Source organism: Nesoenas mayeri (genome assembly GCF_963082525.1).
Source record: "Nesoenas mayeri genome assembly, chromosome: 2".
Classification (NCBI taxonomy): domain Eukaryota; kingdom Metazoa; phylum Chordata; class Aves; order Columbiformes; family Columbidae; genus Nesoenas; species Nesoenas mayeri.
In genome coordinates this window covers 90,243,636-90,249,635 of record NC_137543.1, presented here as the reverse complement: position 1 = coordinate 90,249,635, position 6,000 = coordinate 90,243,636, and positions in this window count along the sequence as shown.

Genomic DNA, 6,000 nt, shown 5'->3' with positions numbered 1-6,000 from the left:
TTCAGGAGAAAAGAAGACTGTCCCTACATCAGTCTATTTGCAACACAAGTCCCACAGCTTTTTTAGCTTCTCCTCCCACTACAGATCTTAATTATTCATGTATCCAGCCTCATTTTACTGCATCTCAGGCTCCTATAAAGGCTTTTACACTCTTCTCAACAATCATAATTCTAATAACAGTTTTCAGGAAAAAAAAGTTTTTAGTCTGCTTACAGGGGTCTCCCCACATGGAAGTACCAAAAGTCCTTCAAATTTTAGTTAAGTAATATGTTGATCCACACACAATAAGTTCAGAGGTAGCTGGTGTCTGTTGTGACTTATCCCTTTGCACAGCGGTTGAGATTGAGGCAGGAAGGGCAAGTTCTTACTGCACCAGTGAGAGCAGCAGAGAAGCTCCAGGGCACATATGAAGGGAAGGAGGGAAGAAGGAAATGATGGAAGGGGAAGCACCATTTTTCAGAGCAGAAAAAGGACAGTAACGTCTCATCTCCTTTAGCAGAGGAACACAGGTCTAGATGGAATATCCTAAGTTAATGTGTTCAAGTGCCCTGCTAAGGCATTCCTGCCAACCACAAGATTACTGATGGCCAACTTATACTCATTTGTTCTTGAGACAAGATTGGGAAGAGGTATGTGCCCTTCCCTTATTTAAAACTCAGCACTTGCTTGTTGATAATAAAGGCAGATAAAACAAGCTCTTTATTTCATTTTTATTTAAGCAACCTTTTTATCCAGTCCTACAATTCCCTTCCTCCCTCCCCAAAAAATCTTAATACAAAATCAATATAGCCAAGGCCTTCTTTCCACTTTTATTTTATTAAAAAGAAAAAAAGGAATTTTCTTCAGATGTCAGGGAAAGTTAAAAACAGGAAGGTACCAGAAAAGCCTTTTATAATGCAGTCATAACAGTACCACATCATTGTTGAGCACCACAATTAAAATGATACATTATGACAGTGATGCGATACATCTCTGCATTTGGTCTTTCAGGATGCAGCAAAAAATTAGTACCATTTTTGTTCTGTCTGCCAACCATTTTTTTTCAAATGGGGTACTCATATACTTCAAGATGGTAAAGTATTCTTTCCTTTAGATGCTGTGATATGGCATCCTGCTAAGACAAGAAAAGGAAGACTAAGACGAAGTCTGGGAAATGTAATACTTTTAGCTGGAATCAAGAGCCACAGTTTGTTTGGAAGGCTGTGTCTGGGATAGTTATGTTGCCTTTTGTGAACTAGATAAAGGGTTGCAGGTGTGAAATTACTTTGGATATTTAGATAATTAGATTAATTTAGGAGAGAAATTCATGCTGACATTTGTGAATGTGGATGCTGCTACAGTTCAGATTGAAAATGAAATCTAAAAACCCCTTAAAGCTGAAGCCATTTAAAGAGGTATTTGTGAATTATATGAATACTGTGTGTTTTTCATGGTGAAGGACCATCACAAGAGAACTGTTTTCTTCAGAAAACAATCCTATTCTATAATGCATAAATTATTACAAGTGCCTACGGTACACTAAAACATAAGTAAGTCAACCTTAATTTATAACCAGCTTTACTGAGATATTAATGGATATTTTGTTCCTTTATACTATGTGAATTAAGATCAAGGAAAACAGCAAAGTTAAATGATTTTTCAGATGCATTTATTAAGTAGATAAAAGGCAAAAAATTCATCATGGCACTAAATCTTGAATATGCAATGAATCATGCCAGTGAATGCAAATCTAAGTTCAAGCACTCATAGGTGTTTACGGTACTGTGTTACATATCCATGAGAACCCCTGTGGTCAGCCCACTTAAGACCCATCCCCATGAAGCTCCCCCCAAGTTGAACTGGCCATGGAATCATCTGCTTGTCATATGGATGTTACGTACACCAAGACGTTTTGTTGACACTTCTTTGCAAAGAGGATTTTCAGAAATTGCAGGTTTAATAGATGTTTCTGTTTATACAGATGAGACAAGCTTGCAGACAGCAAGGTGAACGTCAGTACTATTGCATCAGCAGAAAAACTGGTGTAGAGAGGAATAACCTCAGAAGGTAAGATTCTAACTGCTGTTAAGGCAATGGAACTAGTCTTTATATCTCTAAGCACTGGAAAATTTAGATTATTTATTTATTTATCCAGGCTCAATAAATGAACACAACAATTGGTAACTCAGCAACAAAAGTGATATTGATACTAGAAGGCAATTCACAGAAGAGCATGCTACCAATGTGATAAAAGCGTTGCATGTATAAACACTAAGAAGAAACATAGAATATAATAATGACATAACTCGGACAAAAAGCCAACTAAGGGGAAAAAACAAATAAAACAAAACTATCTATCCTAAGTGGGGCAAGGGAGGATGACTTGTTAGCCAGGACAGGACAGAGTGAGCTATTTCATACCATTATATGGTAGAATGTTTTGGGTTGGAAGCAACCTTTAAAGGTCATCTAGTCCAGCCTCCCTGCAAAGAACAGGGACATCTTCAACTAGATCAGGTTGCTCAGGTCCAACCTGACTTTGAATGTTTCCAGGGATGGGGCTTCTACCACCTCCTTGAGCAACCTGTGCCAGTGTTTCACCACCCTGATTTGATCCTCTTCCTCTACCAGTAGTTCCTCTCCTGTTTGAGCCCATCTCCAGGCACAAAGGCCTGGGAGATGCTACTAAACACAGAGACAAAGAAAACGTTGAGTACCTCCATCTTATTTGTACCTACTGCCACTAATTTATGCAGCACATGTAACCATGGACCTACATTTTCCTCATTTGTTCTTTTACTGCTAATGTAGTGGTAAGCATGCCCTTTGTGGTTATTGTCCGTTTCAGCTCTAGCTGAACTTTTGCTTTCCTACCATCACCCATGCCAGCCTGGGCAAATTCTGTATTCCTTCTCCTGCCTCTTATATATGTTCTTTTTGCATTAGAGCGCAGTAACTTGTTTCCTATTTGGTCAAGCCAGTCTTGTTCTATAGATACTAATTTTCCAAATACTGGTATGGACAACTCTTTACTCCTTAAGGACAGTATTTTCTAAGTGAATCAGCTCTTGAGTTCCTTTGCCCTTTAGAGTTGCCTCCTAGAGGATTCCACCTACCAGCTCCCTGAATAATCCAAATTCTGCTCTTGTGAATTTCAGGAACTCTTCCCTGTTCTTCACCTACCTCACTCCCCTCAGAATCCTGAGCATCGCTGTTCCATGGTTGCAAGGGGCAAGGCTGCCATTGATCTCATCAACAAATCACATCACCTCAAATCATAGCCTTCAAAGGGCTGAGATACTCAGTCCTACAACACATGTAATAGAGATCACTCCTGTAAGGCTGAAGTCCCAAAACGCAAAACACTTGCAGAGGAATGTTCATTATGCAGCAGAAAATGTGTTTTTCTTTCCTTCCTAAGACATGTAAGAAATGGCAAAGGCTGCACTGAAAGGGTTGTCAGGCATTGGAATAGGCTGCCAGGGAAGTGGTTGATTCACCATCCCTCGAGGCATTTTAAAGACTTGTAGATGTGGCACTTAGAGGCATGGTTTAGAGGTGGACTCGGCAGTGTTAGGTTAATGGTTGGACTCGAAGATCTTAAAGGTCTTTTCTAACCAAAACAATTCTATGATTCTATTTACTTCATTATTTAGAGGAACTTATACCAGCTTTTACAAGATACGGTTATCATTCCCAACATGTCACATAAATACATTTATTCTTTATAGAATAGGGCACTGGCGCATTTTGTAGCTGTGCTGTTATCCACTTCTTTTTATATGCCCAGCAATGACAACTGTACCAGTCTCCTATGAATTCAGAGGCAGCTGTTTATTGCTTTATGCTTCAGTGTCTTTCTCCACCCTGTTGTCTCTTAAATTGTAAGCTCTTTGTAGCACAAAAGCCTTTTGTTAATTGTTTTATGGTGGGTTTTTTTGGACAGCACCCAGCACAATGAAGAATGCAGTTCCTAAGCTTTACCATAATACTAAGTGACACATGTTCAATCCACTTTTTTTTTCTATTTTTATATCTATAAGGGTGATTTCTTAGATTCTTTTAATCCAGCTCAGCCTAACTCCAGAAACTGTTCAATACACATCCTCCCAAAGAAAGCAGATTCAGCTGCAGTGAGCAGATTGTTCCAAATGCTCTTCTTCAAATATGTGTAATGTAAATACTACCCAATATGTAATTTACAGATATAATCAGAAGAGACAAAGAGGCACAAAAAGATGACCAACTCACAGGCTGCTATTGCCAGAGGGAGCAAAACAATCTTTGTTACAGTGAGTGGCTTTGTTAAAAAATAATAGAAAGACAAATTGGAAAGAACATGATATTATTCTTCATGAGAGAGGAAGAGCATTCTTATTAACTGCCAATGAAGAACTGGCATATTTGTACTTAAGTTTTTACAGTATGTACTTAAGCCAAGAGAAAGCTTGCTTTTTATTTTTGAAAGCTTTGGAACACCAGCATACCAGTGTTTTGACACACCTTCAGTGACACACAGTCATGTACGACAAACTTCACCCATAAAAAAATCACACACTCTCCCCAAGTGTAGGTGCACATCTCATGGATGGTGAAGAAAATAAAAGCAGTCTCTCTCCAAAGGCTTTGTTTTCCCTTTACACACAGTTTTTTCTACAATTAGTTAGTAAGCTGAGTTCTTTCTAAAGCTTAGCAAGTGCTACCTAAAATGCCACTACCTGCTGGGGAGAGGCAACAAAATATATGCCTCTTGTCTCTGGAGATGGCACTACTCAGGTCAACAGAGAGGTGACCCAACTACCTGACACCTGTCCCATGTTTTTCAGACAGTTCACTGCTGACAGTCATTCTCATCCCAACAGCTGCAGTGTTTAAGAGCAGAGTCTACAGCTTCATAGCCTACTCAAGCATAATATCTGTAATATCTTTATCAATGACCTGGATGAGGGGATCAAGTGCACCCTCAGTAAGTTTGCAGATGACATCAAATTGGGTGGGAGTGTTGATCTGCTAGAGGGTAGGAAGGCCATACAGAGGGATCTGGACCGGCTGGATCATTGGGCTGAGGCAAATTGTATGAGGTTTAACAAGACCAAGTGCTGGGTCCTGCACTTGAGTCACAACGACCCCAGGCAGCGCTACAGGCTCAGGGAAGAGTGGCTGGAAAAGGACCTGAGGGTGTTGATTGACAGCTGGCTGAATATGAGCCAGCAGTGTGCCCCGGTGGCCAAAAAGGCCAACAGCATCCTGGCTTGTATCAGCAATACTGTGGCCAGCAGCACTAGAGAAGTGGTTGTCCCCCTGTACTCAGTGCTGGTGACGCCCCACCTTGAATCCTGAGTTCAGTTTTGGGCCCCTCATGACAAGAAGAACATTGAGGTGCTGGAGAATTCAGAGGAGGGCGACGAGGCTGGTGAGGGGTCTGGAGCACAAGTCTGATGAGGAGCAGCTGAGGGAACTGGGGCTGTTTAGGCTGGAGAAAAGGAAGCTGAGGGGAGACCTGATCACTGTCTACAGCTACCTGACAGGAGGTTGTAGCATGGAGGGGGTTGGTCTCTTCTCCCAGGTAGCAAGTGATGAGAGGAAGTGGCCTCAGGTGGTGCCAGTGAAGGTTTAGATTGGATATTAGGAGAAATATCTTCACAGAAAGGGTTGTCAGGCATTGGAACAGGCTGCTCAGGGAAGTGGTTGAATCACCATTCCTGGAGATGTTTAAAAGACATGTAGATGAGGTTCTTAGGGACATGGTTTAGAGGTGGACTTGAGAGTGTTAGGTGAACAGTGGGATTCAATGATCTTAAAGGTCTTTTCGAACCAAAATTATCCTACGATAATCAAAATAGCATGTGATTTCAGAAAAAAATCAATGAATGACTCTATATTCTCATTTGTATCTATATGTCAGAACCATTCCATTGTGGTGTTCCTTCTGGGTGGAATATCTTTTTGTTCCAGCAGTGACTGCATTTTCTGAGCAAGATTTGAATGAATTAATCTCTCTTTTCAGCTATGTGAATAAAT